Raw genomic sequence first — 21,877 nt, 5'->3', positions numbered from 1 at the left:
GGAACACCAAATCGTGAAATGTACATTAAGCATGGCCTTCCCCCTATTATGTACAGCAAATTATGGCACAAGTATACAAAGGCCGATCCTGAATTGCAATGGCCTCTACATGGGTCGTTCGATTTACGTAAAGTACAGTTTGTAGAGCAATGTTTGTTTCAACGCAGGTCTAGACAAAACATGTTTGATTGTGTGCGAATGTGGGAGAAAGCGGTGCGAGAGCGAATGAAACGTGAGGTTGCCTTGGCGGACAAAGAGCAGCGCAAGGCTGCTCGGGATAAGGCTTTACAGCTTGAGGAAAAAGAGGCTCAGGAGAAGAAAGAAAGGGAGGAACGGGAATGTAAATTGCAGACAACTGGTCAATTTCCTATCCGCCGACCGCTTTATCCTGTCCTTAATAATGAAATTGATGATTTTTCATTACTAGATCGGTCGCCGCCTCCGTACGTTTCACCGACGGCCCCAGCTGAAGATTCAGGTGATGAGGGGCAGGATAAGTTGGAAAAGAAGGGTGTATCTGCTCTCAGGTTTTCTACGGAGAGGTCCGCACATTTACGTAGTTGGGCTCGTAAAGTGAATAAGAAATGTGTTTCTCAGGAGGAGGTGATTGCGGAGAGGAGTAAGTGGTCGGATCTTGAGTTAATGTATTTCTTGTCTTCTTTGGCGGATGAAGTTGTTGTCGCGTATCGTGACTTTTCAGACGTGTTAGAACCTAAAGCTGTCTCAGTACATCGTGAGAATTTGGATAAAGGTTTATTTGCTCTTTCAGATGTCGACGACCTTTTCAAGCGATTGATCCAGCTGCGGGATGAAACAGTCAACTTGCGGGAGGAGCGAAAAAGGAGGCAAAAGGAGTCTGAGTCGAAGAATAGCGAGTTGACTAAGGAGTGTTCTCTCCGGGGTTCAGATAAGAATTCTGCAATGCATGTTATGCCTATGCGTGAAGCTGCGCCTCTGTATGTTCCACCAAAAGGGGAAGGTACAGATGATGATAAATTGTCAAAGGATGCGAAAGGGTATTTTGTGTATAATTGGGTATATACGCCGTGGAATAGAGCAGACGTTATGGCGTTGAAAAACTCTTTACCTGATCTTCGGAAAAACCCGGCGGCATTTTATGAAGGGGTGGAAGGGGCTATTTCGTCTTGTGTGATGACTCTTGTGGATATAGATTTGTTCTTTGGGTTAATTCTGCCACCTGATATGTGGCGGCAAATTCGTAAAAATAATGATGAAACGATATTGGGGGGCACATGGAAAGAAATTAATGCTGCAGATTTAGACAGGGAACCAGCATGTAAGCCTTGTCAGTTAATTCTAGATCTCCCGGCAGCTATTCTGACTAAATTAAAGACGCTTGTTCCCTCTAAAAAGATTGATTGGACTATGTTGACGTCGTGCAAGCAGAAACCCGATGAAACGGTCTCAGATTTCTTTACACGTTTTGAGGAGGCATTTCATGATTACAGTGGTCAATCTTTGACAGACGATACGGGTCGGCATTTGTTTGTAGATAAGTATGTGGCTAATCTCCTACCGGAGATTGCGAAACGATTGAAGTCGAGTGAAAGTTCCTGGGCCACGGCGACCCCTGCGTCCTTGTTAACTATGGCTCAGTACTATGAGCGGCAGGAATTGGAAGCTAAAGAAAGTGTAGAGAAAAAGGCTAAGGAATTGAAAACGAAGGTGATGTTGGCGCAGGTTCGGGGAACACAGGGTAGAGGGAATGATAGAGGTAGACGGGGTGGAGGAAATACGTCGTATGGTCGTACAGATATAGCGGAGGATCAGTGTGCTTATTGTAAGGAGTTTGGGCATTGGGCCGAAGATTGTCCGGTACTTCGTGAGCAGCGTAGTCAGCGTGGTCGAGGAGGCGGAAGGTCGAGAGGAGGTTATACGGGAGTGAGAGGTGGCGGAGGTGATCGTGGAAAGGTTGAGGAGAGGGGCCGTGGCCAGGATGAACGAAATACGTTTGATAGGCGGAATCAATATCAGATTTTGGAGGGAGAGAATGTGGAACACCAGGATTATGTGCATGCATAGGACTGCGTAGGATGGGGTAAGGAATCAGTTGAAGTGCCGGTAGATCAGCAGGGTCCATATGTAACAGCGGGTATTCTGGGTTCTACTGATCAATTTCTAGTCGACACAGGAGCTACACGTAGCGCTTTGTCGAAAAACTTGGTTCCGAGGGCTCCCCTGTCTGGCGAAATGATTACATGTGTAGGGTTTGATGGCACACCCTCCCCCAGCCCATTGTCCAAGCCCCTTGCACTATGTCTTGACAAATACTTTAGTTTTGGTCAATTTTTGTTATCACCCCATACCCCAGACAATATCCTGGGTATTGACTTGCTCATAAATTTTCGAGCGACAATACGTTGCGCTCCGGAGGGAGTGCGGGTTATCCTGAATGATAATTATCCTGACCCCGACAGGTTTTACGCAATCTCAGATATTTCAACTTTGGCCTCTCTCCCGCACACGTTATGGGCGACCTCAGATACGGATGTGGGAGAGATGCGTATTCCACCGATACATATTACTGTTAAGGAGGGGGCCCCTCTACCACGAGTGCCACAGTATAAGATTTCGAGAGAAGGTGAAATTGCATTGACACATATTGTTCAGGATTTGATTTCTGCAGGGGTTGTGGAGGAGGTCCCTTATAATGTTTGTAACAGTCCTATTCTTCCGATCCTTAAGAGAGATACTGACGGCAAAATCTATCGCTTTATTATTGACTTGCGAGAGATCAACAAAATTGTCATTCCTCAATACCCGGTGGTGTCCGATATTACGACATTGCTTACCTTGGTTCCACCAACGGCCACCACGTTTAGTGTAATTGATTTAAAGAATGCGTTCTTTTCTATTCCTGTTCATCCTGATAGCAGATACCTGTTTGGTTTTACGCTAAATAATAAATCGTATAGATTCTGTCGTGTTCCCCAGGGATATACTGAAAGTCCTAGCATCTATAGTCAGGCTTTGAAAAGGCAGTTGGATTCCTTTAAATTGCAGTCTGGTGTCGCGCTTATTCAGTACGTGGATGACCTTCTGCTGGCTGCTGACTCTTATGCACAATGTGAACAGAGTACACTTGCGTTGCTTTCCTTTTTGGCACAGAATAATCATAAGGTTTCGAAGAAGAAGCTTCAATACTGTAGACCTCAGGTGACCTACCTCGGTCATCTGTTGTCTAAGGAGGGGCGTGCATTAACATCTGATCGAATTCAAGCAATTTTAGACACACCAGTCCCACGCACGCAGAGAGATGTACGTGCAGTCATAGGGTTGACGTCCTTCTGTAGACAATGGATCATGGGTTTTTCACATATCATAAAACCTTTGCTAGCATTACTGTCCAAAGCTACACCAATGCCCCTTGAGTGGACAGATGAATGTCAGAAGGCTTTTGAACAGCTGAGGCAGGCCCTTTGTTCTGCACCCGTGTTAGGCACACCAGATTATACGAAACTTTTCACATTGTACGTGCACGAGAATGATGGGTGCGCGTTGTCAGTATTAGTGCAATTACACGGGGATAAGCAGAGACCATGTGCATACTTCTCTGCCGTTCTGGATCCTGTAGCACGAGGGTTGCCTGGGTGTTTTCGAGCGGTAGCAGCAACAGCAGTGGCCATACGACAGAGTGAGGGAATAGTGTTATCACATAAATTGTTGGTGTTAGTTCCTCACGCAGTAGATGCTCTGTTAAACCAAACAAAGACCCAATACCTCACGAGTGCACGGCTAACAGGATATGAGCTGACACTTTTGGTGCCACACATTACACTGAAAAGATGCGCTACTTTGAACCCTGCCACTTTATTGCCCTATCCGGCGGAGGAGGGTCAGGAAGAAAAACATCATGATTGTGTTTTCCTGACCGAGGAACAGACAAAGGGTCGTGTTGACTTACAGGATGTCCCACTTCCAGATGTGGATGGGGAACTGTGGGTCGATGGATCGTGTTTAAGGCTGCCAGATGGCACGACTTCCGCAGCCTATGCGATCACGACACTTAAGACAGTGGTAGAAACAGCTAGGATACCACAAAAGTCGGCTCAGGCAGCAGAACTGATAGCCTTAACAAGAGCCTGCGAATTGAGTGCTGGTTTATGTGTGAACATATACACGGACAGCCGGTACGCTTTTGGAGTGGCACATGACTTTGGGCTACTTTGGAGAGAACGTGGGTTTTTGACATCTCACGGAGAGCACATTATGCATGGAGAATTAGTGCGTGATCTCCTAAATGCGCTGCTAGGCCCAAAGAAAGTAGCGATAGTAAAATGCAGTGCCCACAAAAAGATTACGGATAAAGTGGGTCAAGGAAATGCCTTTGCAGACAGCATAGCTAGACAAACGGCTATGTCCCGAACTAGCTCCCCCATGTATGTGGTACAATCGCAGGCTGAGCGATGGAGTGATGCTAGAACAGAAATATTGGATATTCAAAAATCAGCTACTGAATCTGAACTTGCGGCATGGGCAGCAGATGGGGTACTAGATGACGAGGGTTGTTGGAGAAGCGAAGACATGGAAAAGTGGAAATTGCCTGCAGCTTACTTGCAGGCGATGGTCCAGATGACACATGGACTGGCGCATGTCGGAGCTCTTGCAATCACTCGGCTCTTAACACGAGTTTGGGAACATCCCGAGATTGCTAATACTGCAAAGAGAGTAGTGAAGACCTGCCTGGTATGTTTGCAACACAATCCTGGAAAGGGGACCCATACTCCGAAAGGAGGGTTCGTTCCACCTTCTGCACCATTTGAGGTACTCCAAATGGATTACATCCAACTTGAGCGCTGCAATAACCTGAAGTACGTCCTAGTGGTGGTATGTGCTTTTAGCAAATGGGTTGAGGCCTACCCCACGAAAGACAACACGGCTTTGACAACAGCTAAGGTGTTGCTTAAGGAATTCTTTCCTCGCTTTGGAGTTTGCAAATTTCTGTGGAGCGATAATGGGCCTCATTTTCTTGGAAAGATTGTGGAATATGTACTGAAGGGGTTAGGGATTCAGCAGAAGTTCCACGCTGTATTCCACCCTCAGTCAGCAGGTCTGGTCGAGCGGTACAATGCAACGTTGAAGCTTAAGCTGGCCAAAATTGTGGCGTCTACATCGTTGAAGTGGCCAGATGCTTTGCCGCTAGCACTTCTCTCTCTTAGATCAGTACCCCACTCACGAACTGGCCTTACGCCCTATGAGGTGGTGTTTGGGCGCCCTATGAATATCTGGGGGGTGCCCAAGCCGCGATTAATACATGATGTGCCTTGTGTTATGATGAGTGATTATTTGGCACGATTAACAAATGATTTGCTCTCTATTCACCAACAGGTTCGAGAAGCGCTCCCTGATAACTCTACTGGAGAGGGCCATGATCTCCGTCCTGGTGACCATGTGATGATTCGGTCGTTTGAGAGAGCAAGCAGTCTGGAGCCCAGGTGGAAGGGCCCCGAACAGGTCCTCCTTGCAACCCGCACCGCTGTACGAGTGACCAACAGGAAGCGGTGGGTGCATTCGACACATTGTCGCCGTGTCTCTCCGGACCTGGTGAGTCCTGTTGTGCTGACTGACTACAAGGAGATTTTGGAGAAAGAAAAGAGCCCAGCTGTGACGTCGGCCGAAGTTGAGGGAGCCTTCCCGGACCACACTGTTACCGGACGAGAACGCTACAACTTGCGTCCTCGATAAGAAGATTTTTGTATTTTAATGACTGGTTGGTTACCGCTCCAGGTTTGTGAAACGGAAACCGGGAATTCCAAGGGGGGGGGATCAGTTCTGCCAGTGTAGCGACACCCGTCTTGGCCCGGAGAAGAAAACAACGGCTACCTCGGAGTTCAGCACCACATTTTTCTTTTTTAGGTATACACGTATGTGTATGAGACACTTTGTGACTAAATCGAATTATTGAGTCTCAGCGAAGGCCTTCAGAACTATGGCATTATCAGCAGTGCGAGATAAGAGACTCTTGGGTGCCATTCTCTTTGTTCTGACTATCGTAGTGATTGCGGCAATAGCCTGGGTAGTCGAACTTGTGGTACCTGCACGTGAACATTTGTTGCCAACTACCCCAGCTCCATCTGAACATTTCCATTTCACCCTGCCCTATCATGAAGAACGGCACCGACAGACTTATCTGAACAATAGCTTTATTCAGATCCTACATCACACACACAATATGACAAACACTTCAAATTGCTGGGTGTGTGGGATGTTGCCTGGGCATCAGAAGAAAGGGGGTACTCCACTCATCCCTCTACCGTTTTCGCATAATGGGTCTTGTAATGCATTTTATACTCTCCTCTTTACTTTGAGATGGCCCACAAAAGGGGGAGTGCTTTTTCGTTTGAATAAATTGTGCCATCATGATCGGGATGGGTATCCACAAGCTGAGGGTACTCGATTTGAATATGAGGAGTACCGCCCTGACAATGAGTCTGCTTCACGAATGTATAGCAACCAGCGAAATGTCAATGTATCGAATGTACATGTTATCAACGTTATCGCTACCAAAGCAGACCTATGTATACGTAATAAAGGTGTAATTTCTGTTGGGAGAAGTGAATGTAACACTACACTTACGTTTGATAGTCCTACTGGTATATCGTTTGTCACTTCCCGAAATACTTACTTTATCTGTGGAACGAAAGGTTATCATCAGCTTCCTTTGGGATGGTCAGGCACTTGCTACGTGTCTTTCGTATTGCCGCCTGTATTCATTGCCCCACCTATGTATCACAACAACTACATCCTCTATCACGATTTCGTTTTGAATCGTGATAAACGCTCCCTTGTCTTGGACGATGTCGACCAAACGGACACTACTTTGCAACAATATGTGGACTTCAATTTGGGTTTGTTCTCTTTCGTTGGGGCAGCTTTGAACAGTCGAAAGATCCGACGACTAACTCGTGTTGTTGAGGCTGTGGCTAATGATACCGCAATTGCACTTGGAAACATCACTGAAGAAGTACAGATTTCTAGAATTGTTGCGCTTCAGAATCGGATGGTTTTGGATGTAGTGTTAGCTGATCGTGGGGGGGCATGTAGAATCATCGGAAGTAGCTGTTGCGTTTACATACCTGATAATTCACCCTCTGTATATGATGCCATCACTAAACTACATAAGATAGCGGCTGAAATACATCCCAATAATGGTACTTGGACTCTGTCAGGATGGTTCTGGTCAATACTCACCACCTGGGGATGGAAACTGTTGACAATTCTATGTATTATTGTGGGAATTCTGTTTTCTATTTGTTTATGTATCCAGTGTGGCCCAGTTTTTTGTTCTATGTGCCTGTCAGTTTTGGTACCCTCAAGACGAGCTCTTGCCCATGATAAAATGATGCTTCATAAAGAAGTAACACAAATAATGCTAATTGACATAGAAGATGAACACCCTGACTATGTCCACTATGAGGTAGCTTCAGCTAAACGCTAAAAGGGTCGTCTGTCGTATTTTGACGATGGCTGGGTTAGCGCTTAGCTTTGCTACACGATTCCCGCTTAAATTAGCTATACATAGAAACGCCATTTTGTATGTGTTGGCGGCCACCTTAGATCATGAACGGCCTCGTGGCCGGCGTGCCCTTTAGTCCGTTGTCCGTTCCACTGACCACTTCAGTCTGCCCAGCAACAGGCTATTTTTAGTACTGGTCAAGCCACACATGCGCAGTTCACACTGACCAGTCGTTCCTCAGGAATGTGCCGCAAACTGACCAGTGGGTTTGAAACCCTCCAATGAGCTGGCAGTATTCCAAAATATGCCCTTATATGTACATAATGTTCTGTAACTTTGTGCCGCGTGTACGTTTTATTACCTGTAGAATCATATAAAAGAAGGGTCACACCGATGTTCGGTGTGATACCTCTTGCATTACTGAAGGGTGCTGTATGAGTGTACCACCACCCCATGGGGTCTTAATAAACTTGTTCTTTGACTTTTACAGTTTCCGTGCCAACAGTTCTTGATTGTAAGTGGGTTATCTTCGGAACATGTAGGCCTTGGGAACCCTAATTACTTCACTTAGTCTTAGCTATTTTTACTTCTAGACCGTGCAAGGAACCCAATTCTTCAATTCTTCAAATAATTCAATATGCATTGGAGCCTGCTTGGAGTTTGGGACACTAAAAAGGTGCCATCAGCAAAATGTAGGGTGGGTATTTTTCCTTTAGCAAGAGATAGAGCATCAGCAGGATACAACGAAAGAAAGTGTGCTATGTCATTCAGATACAAGGACAACAAAGTAGGGGCAAGCACACAACCCTGTTGGTTGCCCTTGTTAACAAGAATTGGTTTTATAAGCTGTCCCGGCTCACCCCATCGTACTCTGGCAAAGTTGTCTTCATGAAGACGAATGACAAATGATAAGATGTTTTGAGGGATCCCCATATCCAAGAACACATACCACAATTTTTGATGAGTAACAGGTCGAAAGCAGACTTCAAACCGGCGATGGCCACATATAAGTGACCTCGGCCAATTAACACAATTTTCCAATACAAAAGCATACATTTGAAGACATGGTCAATAGTACTGTTTTTCTTCCCAAATCCAGCTTGTAGTGGTGTTAATCATTCTTTGTCATCAATCCACCTCTGAATTTTTTCCACCACTACCCAACAAAAGACCTTTTGAATAGAACTGATCAGACTTATTGATCTGTAAATTATGGGTAGCTTTCTGTATCCCTTCTCATAAATAAGTACCACTTCAGCTCCTTTCCAGGAGTTGAGAATGGTCACTCCCCATGAAATTGCATATTTAGGTCTATTTTCTTTGTGATGAATAGAAATGTCTATTGGTATTCCATCAGGCCCTGGGCCTTCCCATGAATTATGGCAGTTCTTATATTACTTAAATCAACTGCCAGGTCGTCCTGTCTCTGGGCTTCAAGCATATGCTGGACATCATTTTCAGGAACTTGTGTTTCATTGGTAAATAAAACCATAAAGTGGTTTAACCAATCAAAATTTGCACAAGTCTTTATCGGAGCATGATTTTTAAGATCACTCCATCTCTTTTCAACCCAGCCCCTTTTTGCTTGTGTTAGATTCGTTTATATACCTTTCTTAAAACACTAATCTGCCCTAGATCCTTTAATCTAATAGTCAGTGTTAGCTACTTTCTAGTCTGCCTACTCTCCTTGTTAAACCATGTGTTAATATTAAGAAGATTCCTTTTAATTTGTGCAGTAGGAGCTGAGAAATACAGAGATATGTGGTCAAAGAAGTGTGCTTGAATACATGTTGATGCCTTTGTGTAATCATCCTCAGTCAGTGTAGTGTCTAAGCATGGACGTCATTTGAGGGTGGTTAGGGGTTGCAGCTGTGACCTCATAGTTGCTCCCTGCTATTCCTGGCACTTCCTTTTGTCAAAAAATATCCTGCATCACTTGTTTCACCTTCTAGCTCCTTTCTCATTTAAAATATATCCAGGTCCAGTGCATCCTTCAGGTGGAATTGGGTCCCCGTGCAAATTGCCACAAAACCACCAGCAATGAAACATGTCAGCCATTTAGGTTAAAATGGTCTAAACATGACACTTTTGTTTTAGTATGAAATGTTTTATTGAACATTTGCAACAAGACAGACTTACAGTAAAGCTGAGAGAGGGTCGTGCGTCAGCCCGATGACTGACAGGCAAAGCAGTGTAAAGGAAAGGTACTAAACAATGAGTACGGACACAACAAAAAATTAAAGACATGTTTTGTGTTTCCAAAACTCAATTTTAACCTTGTGGACGTAGCATAATTGGCATCCTTTTTCCATGGGGGTATTTAGGGATTGGAATATTTGGATTTGGACACATAGCACTTTAGCTGACACATTGGTTTTCTTGATTCACATATACTTGGAAGTTGGTTTCTGTTTGTGTAGGGGAAGTGCCGATAATGACAGAGTGAGATAATTATTGAGTACTTGCCAATTGCTCTCTAGATGTTGCTTACGTGAGGCACTCCCTTGACTCACCTCACTTTTTGGTTTTGAAACATCTGTCAAGCGTCACTACGGTACAGGCCTGTTTTTAATTTATTCTTTGAAAAGACAAACATGGGGGGTGTATGAATAGACATCAAACCCTGTCTCACTAATAAAGACATTGTGTGACATGTCCCTGTAAATTTGATATCCATGTGTGATATATACTTAGGGCCTCATTTATGAGAAATGACGCATTGCTGCGTGAAAGCAGCGATGCGTCACTTCTCAGTGCGCACTCCTTGCGACATTCCTGATGCGTCATATTTAATGTATGATGCATCATGTCGCAAGGAGTTACAGATACTTCAGTATTTCTGACGTATCTGTAAGCGCAAAAGGGACGCATTGCTGGAGTGTGTCACAAAAGTGACGCAACTCCAGCAATGCGTCCTTTCACATGGGGCAAGCCCCATGTGAAAGGGCCTGCGTCAGTTCAGTCTTACGCCTGCTGTGAGGCAGGCGCAAGATTTTGACGCAACGGCGTCCTAGAAGTGACGCAGTGAAATCTCATAGATTTCACTGCAACACTTCTACGAGACTTTTTGCGGGGGAACGCCCCCCCCTGTATACATTATACCTGACGCAGGTATAATGTAGCGCAGGGGTTTACAAAGTGACGCATCTGCTTAGATGCGTCACTTTGTAAATAGTGCACAACAGGAGGCATGTTTTACGACGCCGATGCGTCACAAAAAGTGACGCATCGAAAGCGCAAAACTGACGCAAGGCCTCATAAATGAGGCCCTTAGTACCATGTATGTTGATGCTTCCTTTGTGACCCCTGGCCTCAGATGGGCAAAAAAATGTTGGTTGCAGCTGCGACCCCTGACTAGCCTCAAATGACGCCCATGTCTCTAAAGTGGTTATGGCGCTAAGTAAGTCAAGACTAATGGTAGATATTGTGTCATGCCCAATGGCTAATTGGTGCCATTTGAGTTGACGCTTGTTATTGGTTAGCTAAACGTTCAGAGTTATTCGGTACTGTCGGAGACAGGAGAGCAGCCTTTCCCAGAGAGTTAGCATGTAAAGGCACAAAGGTTTATGATCACTCTCAGTTCTTTCCTTGACTATCATGTGCCCCCCATTATACTATAGTCTGACATCAATCAGAAATTAATCAATGCGACTCTCATGATTAGGTTTATTGTGTGTAAATGACCCCCTCCTTTCAGCTCTTGTTCTCCCATAAGGGCCTTCATTTGCAAAGCTGCTTGAGTCCAGTTTTTGACAGGGGCTAGGTCCAGTTGGGGGTATTTCCCAATTCTCATCTCCTTCTCGAGCTAAGTAAGCTATCCCTATCCAAAATAGCATGCAAGTGATAATTACTCTTCTTCTAGTGATTCTTAAATGTTTGTAGTGTTTTTGACAATTTTCCTTCCTTTACCCCTCTCACACAAACTTTATAAATATCCACATTGAGATTCCTGTTAGACCTTAGTTGTATTCCCAGGACATCAGGGGAATCAATCTCTAATCTATGAATTGTCCAATTAAGTGAAACACAACCATATTAGTAGCCCACCATATGGCCAAACATAGGGATTCCTTTTAGCTGGAGCACAGTAGCTAATGTAACCAGCCCTGAAAACCGGATCAGTACTCTAAGTTTCCTGGAATAAGAACATATCAAACTTCTCAATCAATGTATTCCAATTCAGTACATCAATTTTAGACTCAAAACCTGCCATCTCACCATACCTCTGTTCTAATATACGTAATTTACATTCTTTTTTAATTCATTATCTAGTATCTATTCCACAGGAACCGCTGTTCTTCTTCAAATAAAATTAAAAATTAAAAAACATTACAGGAAACAACTGGACCCTTTTCAGGTGCATCACAATTACGTTTTTCCTTGAGTATGCAAGGCTATGCAGAAAAAACTGTAATAATAGTAGAAGCAGCCTTTTCCTGAGCATTTTGTGAAGTTATTTTTCCCGGAGTTTTATATAGTGCAAACTTGACCCAAAGGTATCAGATCGCTTTACATGAGCACCAGTTACATTACACAAGGACATTTTCATTTTGTTAGGATCTGGGAGATTAAGTGATTTGCCCAGAATCACAGGATGTTGAGCATCATTGCCGAGACTCGAACCCAGTTTTCCAGATTTTAGATCTACCTCTCTAGCCTGTTAGGTGACAACCTCTCCAAAGTGGCATTTGGGTAAGATTGTAATGTAGCACTTGAGTTGATCAGCTTCAAGGATGAAGATCATCCACGGATAGTATACCCTGCGGCTCTGTGAGTAATCTCTGATGATACTTGGTGAGGAAATGCAGGTAGGAGTGAGGACACTTGCTCTGCACAGTCAGCCAAGTTTCCCCAGAATGAGTCACAATCCGGTCGAGAATGTGAGAATTGATGGGTGTTAGTCACAAGTTCTCCTACCCATTGATATTTAAATTGGATAGTGGAATCTTTTGGTGGACTAGTCCTAACATCAAGTGCAACCAGGCTATTGGCTAGTTTTGTGTTTGCAAGGGTTAGTTCGATGCAATCAATGATTGAGACCATATACAGAACGTCTTTTGGTGTTAAGAATGTCCTCCCAATAATCGATCTACAGTTCCTAATGTGTTATATCCAATGAGCGACCTTATTCTTTAGAGAATCCTCACACTCACACCTTGAAGGAGACAACTTGGTCCCCAGAGCTTTATTACCAGGGTTGCATTGCAGTTCTCCTCCAACATTCCTTGGGTACCTTGTTTCCCTTGCAGTCCCAAGCCTCATGGGACTCTATACAGAACCCTGTGCTTGTCCTCCTGGAGATCCAGGCACCCGGCCCATAGAGTGCTAGATGCCATGTGAGGCTTTGAGGGATTCTCAGGTACCTTTTCCTCAGAATTACTTGAATAAAGGGTGTTAGATTCAACAACAACTGTTGCCAGTTGCTTCACCAAATTCTATCTCTGCCCTCAACTCCTTGATTGATTCATTGGGGTTATCATGATGGAGCAGAGGCAGTTCTTTTAAAGCGCTTTGACCAACTGTCTTGACGGGAGCCATCAGAATAGCTGCTGTCCCTGTTGTCACCTCGGGGGCGAAGCCATTACTGGAAAGTATAGCTTGCTCCAATGGGGGTCCTCATGGGACATCAGGACTGTTTGGCTTGTCAGTGTGAGTAAGTGAGTAAGGACCTGAAGCAGGTGTAACCCTGTCTGTTGATTTCCTAACAGCTTTCTTTTTAAATATGTTGGGACACATATGTGAAGCTTGCTTCGCTTTCACAACTGATCTCCCTGGGCCTTGTTGTGTAGACTTTTATTAGCAATGATAGATTTGACTTCTTCAATTAACAAACCTATCTTATTGAGAGTGCGTAACAGCTCAATGAGTTGTTTCAATCGCTTTGAGTTTGACTATGACACTCAAGCTCAAAAGATCACCAACAGATACAAGCAACAGTTAAAAGGAAAAAATAATTCATCCACAGCTCAAGCAAGGATACAAAATCAAAGTTGGCAATAGACAAGAAGAGTTCTATAAATATCAGCTGGCTTTTGGTTCATTACAACCACATGAAATGGGTTGACCATAAAGTTACTGTAGTTACTGTAGTAAAGGAGGTTATGTGCCCTTGGGTGATCGCAAAAAAGAAAAGTGGAAGCGGCCTACTTTCACCTCGCTGCCAAGTGTTAACAAGACCATATCTCTGCCCCAGAAAATTAAAATCCAAGTTGCCTGTTCAAGATAAACGGGAAAAGTAGATGTGATACACAGTAGATCCAGTCACCATTGAAAGAAAATCCTAAAGATAAAAATGTGACAGTACCTTTGTCTCAGAGCCAAGTGGGGTGGCCCAGCTCAGTGTCTTCCAGTCTCTGGCGGGCTCAGGAGGGCCAACCCTTGATCCAGGCTGTGTCCATGCGTGTTCTGCACTGTGGGATTTAAAGTGCGCTTTTAAGCGCTCTCAAAGATGTTGTTCCCAGGACCCTCCCCCTCCTTGACCCAGTGCTCTACGCAATAGGTAGTCCCTGACAAGTCAGCAGCAAAGCAACGCGTATACTCAAAAGCACAACTAATGGTCGAACTACTTGAATACAGCTCTCAAAGATTTAAAATTATCCCTGACCCATTATCTTAGTTTAAGATCCTATCCGGCCTTAAAAGTTTTACTAAAAAACAAGTACAACTTATATCAATGGATGCAGATCGGACCAAAAAATAAAAAGTCTGTCTTTGAATGCAATCTCAAATCTTACGAGACTAATCAAAAGCAGCCTTACTTAACCTAGGCCCTGAGCACATTTTGTTGATTGAACATCTTGCGCCCACGGCTCATGCTTCTGCCAATCAGCGAATTTAGAGCAACATGGACGACACTTCCAACATTCAACACGGGCTTTAAGTTCTGTAATTGTGGAAGAGAATCAAATACATACTTGTTTTGCTGCTGCCCTGAATTGTTATTGGGACAACACACTTTACTTCGGACAATATTTCTGAAAAATTGAATCACAACACATATAAGAATTTTAGCCCGATGTGTCACTACCAGTGACCCAACAGAACTTGCACGGTTTGGAAAATGTATAAGTATAATTGGAAAAAAAATTTAAGTATTGCAGATTTGTCAGCAATAGAATGCACTAGGATGATAATAATAATTTATATGATTTTAATTGATGGATTTCATTTTTTTATTGTGTTTTACATATATTGACTTTGTCCAAATTCTCCTTATCGGCCCTTCTGACCTTTTCGATGCTGCAATTGGTAACCAAACTCAGGTTGGAGTAGCTAAACACAATTGTTTCATACTTTTCAAAAATGTCTAAACTTTATGGTTACCAATGATTGTTTCTGCTTTGGACTAAAAAAGCTGAGAATTAATTTTTATTTGACAAATCTGTATCTCCGAAACCCTCTGGTGGATTTTGATTATCTTGGTGTCTAAAAATTCATAAACATATAATCTATGTTTATAATTTGGTGTTGGATTTCTTTTGTGTTGTGTAATTTTCTTGTTTCATTGTTTGTTTGGTACTTCTAAATACCATACCATATTATACACCACAATCCTCACAACCTTTTAATATATATCTGAAACATTCTACATTTTGTAGTTGAACACACACCTAACCACTGAAACACCAAAACCCAAACCCTTGGTTGTCAGAGGGACAGTCTATGACCTGAACCACTGGACAACACATGACTCGTTACTGTCCTATCATCCAAATATTCAAATCAAACATTCGGATATATCGACATTTTTATTCCTTGAATTGAAAAACCATTGTATTGAGAATCTCTCTCTTTCTCTGTCTTCCATCCCACTGGAAAACAAAAAGAGAGATAGAGAGGAAACAAGAGATTGAAAAAAAGAGACTTTTGATATATTGATGTTTTGAAATACTTGATTTGAGAAACCAATGAATTGAAAATTTCTATCTCTCTGTCTTCCATCCGAGAATGTGTCTGAGGCTAGAGAGAGCGAGAGAGAGAGAGAGAGAGAGAGAGAGACAGAGAGAGAGAGAGAGAGAGAATGAGAGACATGCTTTAGCCTTTGTCGAATAAAAAATTAAAATGAGATATTTTTGGAAACTGAAAAGGAAAAGGAATTTGCCAGACCTTTGATCAAGAAGATGACCATTGATTGAGACACCAAGACTCACACCACTAACCTTAAGAGATTGAATATAGGACCTTAACTACTAGGCCACAGATAATTCTTTACTATCAAGCTTCAAAACATAACTATAACATTTGAACCAAACATTTTGATATTTAGACATTTTGTAGACAGAGAGAGAGTGTGTGTGAGAGAGAAATGAGAGAGAGAGAAAAAGAGAGAGAGAGAGAGAGAGAGTTGTTTTAGCCTTTGGTGAATTATATACTTAAATGATATTATTTGACAAAGTTAAAGAAAGAATGTTTTTTCAATTAAAAAAAACAATATTACCTTTCAGAATATAAGTTATGCATTTTGTGTTTACCAGATATTTCAGCACGCCCATACCATTGAGACATGAACACTGAAATCCGTAATCTTCAGCTGAGAGTCTAACACCTTAACCACTAGGTCTTTACATTCCAACCTCATACGTTTTGACATTAGTGACATTTTCAAATCCTTGAGGAGAGAAACCATTCTATTGAGAATCTCTCTCTGTCTGTCTTCCATCCAATTGGATGACAGAGATAGGTTGGAAGCAAGAGATTGAAAGAGAGAGAGGGGATGAGAGAGAGAAAAGTATTTTTAGCCTTTGGTGACTGATTTACTTAGAAATAGACATTTTTAGACAAAACGAACAGAAAAAAGTATTTACCAGACATTTGAGCACACACACGAACATTGAAATTCTAAGACTGGAACACTTAATCTTTGTATGGAGAGTCTAGGACTCAACCAGTAGACAGTACGTGACTCCTCACTATCTAGCCTCCAAAAATAGCTATAATATTCAACCCACACATTTTGATATATTGACACTTTAAAATTCTTGATATAAGGAAACATATCAAGAATCTCTCTATCTCTCTCTGTCTTTCATCCCAGAATGGGATGGAAGACTGAGAGAGAGTGACAGAGAGAGGAACAGAGATATTGAGAGAGAGATTGGGAGGGAGACTGAGAGAGAGAGGGGGGTTATATGCAGATCTATACTACTATTATAAAGAGAGAACACAAACCTTTGAGCCAGGTAAACTCGGGAACCACAGCGCCAATCCACACACCCGATACATCGTTGAAATTGTCAGGGTGTGCAGAAGGACATAGGCTATATAAAATAAAAATTAAACGGAAATTAAAAAATTGGCCGCGACGTGCGTGATGACGAGGAGGAGCGGCGGAGATGAGCGCGGGGAGGAGCGGCGGACAGGCGGGGAGGAGCGGAGTGGAGCGGCGGACAGGCGGGGAGGAGCGGTGATGAGCGGCGGTGAAGTCAGGAGCGCAGGGAGGAGCGGCGGCTCATGTAAGGCAAAGGGACACGTAAAACGTCGGGGCAGGAGGTGGCCGGTGCGGGAGGTTGGCCCTGAAGAACGGCGGCTTCAAACACAAGTGAATAGGCATGTGGGGTGATTGAGGCACGCACTGCAGTCCCGACTCGCCATTCCAGGACACTGCGTCAGAGCGACCCGCGAGCTGCGCATGCTTTTTTCTACGCTTTATCCTGTTGGCTTAGATTTGCTGCATACAGTGGCAATGTTTTTTCCTAGCTGTGCTCTTTGAAGTCAATGATAGAGCCCAGTGGCATTAGTACCGGATAGGGCGGGGGCCGGGGCGGGCGGGGGCCTGGGTGGTTGGCCCAGAAGCCTCATTGCCCCCGGGCAACGTCGGGCGGGCTGCTAGTATATATATATATAGATAGATTGATTGATTGATAAATAGATAGATAGACAGAAAGATAGAAGACAGATAGATAAGATCGTTATAGAAGTTGTTTTTAGCATTTGTTGAATGATTGATTAAAATTAGATATTTTGGACAAAGTGAAAAAAATGCATTAGCCAGACATTACAGCATGCGTATAATTAACCATTGAAATACAAATACTCCAACCCTTAACTGCTGGCCCATAAGTGACTCTTTACTGTCCAACCTCAAAAATAACTATAGCGTTTAAACAAAATATTTTGATATTTTTAAACCATTAATTCGAGAAACTATTGTACTGCGGATCTCTCTCTTTGTTTTCCAACCCAGAATGGAAAAAGATGGTCATGAGGAAGAAGAGAATGATGGCAGTACACACTGCAGCCTTGGCTCCTAAACGTGCCTGTGTCATCCGCATCAGCAACCTCCAAATTGCAAAAGACTCAGATGCAGGCACCACCACATACAGTTATTCCCCAAGATGCACATTGACTCTACAACCTCCTGGTTCTCTCCGTGGGTCATGATTAATGGTCCAGAAACCTGTAAGTTCTTAAGGCTTTTAAATCCACTAAGACATTTTTTAAATGCTAATTTCACAAACGTTACTAATTCTGTTCAGATTTTTTTCTGTAACAGAAAACAAAGATTTATATAGAAGTTAAAATGGGAAAATACTTTTCTCTGGCCACTTCTTAAAGACCCCTTCCCCTTGACAGATCTGTTGAATTTTCTCATAGTGGACTCTATTTGGGTTTACATTTTCCAACAAGTTCCATACAGATTTGTTGAATGGCACCAAAGTTACTAAGAAAACAAAAAATGTATTTTCAATTAATATTGTTGGGAAAAAAATGTAAACACTTACCAATAGCAATAGCTTTCCCAATGTATCTGTAATAGCCAAGAAGTGGAAGGACCCAGCAGTGGTGCTTCTGTGGCCTATAGAATTAGCCCAAAGGAGGAGGTAGAAGAACTATTCAAAGGCCCTGTCTAGAAAGCATGGCCACAGAGAGGTGATGATCTGAACCTGAAGCTCTGAGAAACGGGGTAGCCTGTTTGGGTCTTTGCTTTTGCAAACATTTATTGATTTTATGTTAAACACATTGGCAAGTGGTAGTCAAAGGATTGTGATGGCAACCCATCTTTTCCTGTAGCTGTAACTGTGGTTCCCCGAACAGATTTTCATAATATGCACAGAAGGTCGCGTTGATGGCCCTAGGCAAGTGTAGAAGTGTCCCTTCATCTGTTATGATCTGGGTGATGGATAAACCCCTATTGTCAGGGCGCACCACCTTTGTGAGGTGTCAACCTGACCTGCCTCCTTCTTCATGCACTCTCACTTGATATCCCCACAGGTCCAAGCAGTGAAGACATTCTAGGGCACTATTATATTTACCTCTCGTGTCCGTGAGTTGTTTGTGAGTGAAGGTCACAGTTTGGTACCCTGTTCGTCTATGCTAGTTTCCAGTGTGTTAAATTCCCCAAGTAGCTCTTTTTGCAACCCCACAGTCTGTACCATACAGTATCCCTCACCATTGCCTTAAAGGTCTCCCGCTCTATCTGTGGGGAGCCAGCTGTGCCCTGACTGAACTGAAAATATTCTGAGATGGCCACATGGAGTGAATACCTAAAGCATGTGTCTTCTAGAAAGGCAGGGTTAAGTCATCATGTGGGGGTCACTCTGGGTTCTGCAATAGGATGGAAGCATAGCAGGAGCGGGTTGTGATCTGATAATGTGTGCCCTAGATATTCAGTGTGTGTCACAAACATATCTAATCTAGTGTGCAGGCTATAAAGATGGGAGTAGTAGGAGTAATCCACTGATTGACCATGTTGTACCCTGCTAATATTCTTGAGGCCCCACTGTTCCATCCAATTTCGGAACCCCAGCATTGTCTTAGATACCAACGTGCCAAGTAGCGAAGGTGTAGATCTATCGAAATCCTCATCTGCTACATAGGTAAAATCACCAGCGAAGAGAAGGTCGTTTGTACCCATAGATTAAAGGGGTGTAGAAAGATTTGGGATATATTGAAATTGGTCCTGGTTCAGGGAATAAATGCTCAGCTTCAAAGGGTGTTCCAGACCTAATCCACAACAATGTGCATCTCAAAATTGAAATTGCAGAATAAGAGGTAGCATACAATTGGTTACACCATCTGCACCTCAAACTGTAGTGTAGTTCCTATATTCCCAATAGGCTCTGCACATTGGAATAACATAAACAGCAGTGTAGACGTAGGACTGAGGTCATCTAGGTCTCTACTGACTATGTTAGACTTAATTCGTTTTTTGACAGCTAGCTCAGAGGTCACTAGAAACTTTCTCGAATGTTCAGGAAAGGGTTAACCGTCCTGATTTAGACGAGAAGGGATTAGTTTCTTACAACCGCATAAACATGACAACTTTGCTCCCTCAGAATAAAGAGTGTATCTCTAGAGTCGTGTGAAAAAAATAGACAGTTATTTCACTCAGTCAATCATGCATGCTTAATTTCACCAGAGTGCAGAGAAATAGAGAGACGGGCGTTTTCAATAAAAAAAAAGTGTTATTTTATTGAGCAGTCTTCTTTCTCATGCAAGAGAAATGAATTGCCACAATTGCAATCTATACTACTATTATAAAGGAAGAACTTTGAACCTTTGAGGCGGGTAAACTCGGGAACCACAGCGCCAATCCACACACCCGATACATCGTTGTAATCGTCAGGGTGTGCAGATGGGCATAGCCTATATAAACTTAATAAATATACGTTATTTAAAAAAATGACCTAAAAAAAAGTAGTCCCTTGGAAGAAGCGCCGGCCGCGACGTGGTGCTGACGTGAGGAGCGCGGGGAGGAGCGGCATCCGGGAGCGCGAGGAGGACCAGCGGACATGGCGCGGGGAGGAGCGGCGGACAGGCGGTGAGGAGCGGCACACAGGCGATGAGGAGCGGCGGACAGGCGGTGTGGAGAGGCGGACAGGCGGGGAGGAGCGGTGAGCGGTGGATGAGGTAGGTTATTTATTTATTTAGTTAGGAGCGGTGAGCAGCGGAAAAATAAAGCAAAAATGACAATCGTGAGCAAGAGGAAGCAAATGGAGCATTACAAAAGTGAGCCAAACGGTGCATTACAGGAGGAAAAAGTTTTGTGTGCAGGTTACAAAAGCGTAGAAAGTAAACATATAGGTATAGGAGGAAAAAGTGACGTGTGCAGGTTACAAAAGCGTACAAAGTAAACATAGAGGTATAATACTGCAATATATGGAGGAGGCTCCGGGGAAGCCACGGACAATGTTGGGGCGGGCAGGGGCCCTGAAGCCTAATTGCTCCCGGACAACGTCGGGACGTGCTGCTAGTACTTATTATAAAGTAAAGTGGTACAGTAAAAGTGGTATTATGAAATAATACTGTAAAAACATTGATATGGTTTCTTAGCCATGTGATTCTTTAAAATGAATAAAATATAAACATACATAAAAACATTGACTAACGAACTCAACTGGTGCTTCTTAGATACGCCTACCCCGGTGTACCTGACCTAAGCGTAATACATGGGAAGGAGTAAGTAAGTTGCAGTTTTAAGTTAAGTTAGGTTTTTGCCAAGTATCGGAATCAAGAATTCTCTCTAAGGTTTTAATCAGCTCCGTACCTTGGTTATAGAATGTAGGAGGTCTTGTATCTCGCTTCTCAGGACTCGATCTCCCAGCAACACGCGAGGGTGACTTGGGAACACCGGAGCTGGATTTCCTCGGCTGGAGAAAAAGACAGCGTCTCTCTCAGTGCGTCAAAGGGAGGGGCGTTGTCTTTCGGCTCTAGCAACAGCTGGGCTCTCGGGCAAGTAGAACGTCGCTCTGCTCCCCACCACCTTGTGTTTGCTTAAGGCAACGTTGGTATATTTATACCTGAAAGGTGCCGGGTTTGACGTAAGGTTGGACATAAGACGTCACTAAGAACTAACAGTTCTTTCTGGACTCCAGGAGTTCTTGTGCAAATCAAAACAAAAGCAGGGGGAATTCTCGGGCTGCTGGAGGCTTGGTTTGTTTAAAGAACGCGTTGTGCTTTCTAGGAGTCTATGGGAGTAGCCTTGCCGTGTTTTGGACTGCATGGGCTATTATTAAATATGGATATGATTCTTATGCCTATAAGGATATTATTTGTTATAACCACATAAGGGCATGAATCGGGAATATCGAATTAGGGTCCTAGATAGAAATACAACACCCACTCCACGTATTAATGTCCATCATTACTAAAAAAAATAAGCAATATTAAACATACGATGCATGTGTGTTTTCCAACCCACCCCAAAATACATAATTGCATTTGAAATGGTGTATGCTTTATACACGAAAATGAGTATTGGCACTGTAGGTTTTTTCAAGCAGGGTTATCATTCAGTTAAATGCATATATATCAGCAGAATGAATCGTGAAAATTACACATGAAATGGCTCTGTATACAGAAGAGAAGGTCGAGACCATTTCATCACATATTTATACGATAATGTACATGTGCTAGAGGCTGAGGTAAAATATTGTCTCTAATGTCTCTAAAAATAGAAGC

This window comes from Lissotriton vulgaris, chromosome 6 (genome assembly GCF_964263255.1).
Source record: "Lissotriton vulgaris chromosome 6, aLisVul1.2, whole genome shotgun sequence".
In the NCBI taxonomy this organism is placed as follows: Eukaryota; Metazoa; Chordata; class Amphibia; order Caudata; family Salamandridae; genus Lissotriton; species Lissotriton vulgaris.
This window is presented reverse-complemented; position numbering follows the sequence as displayed.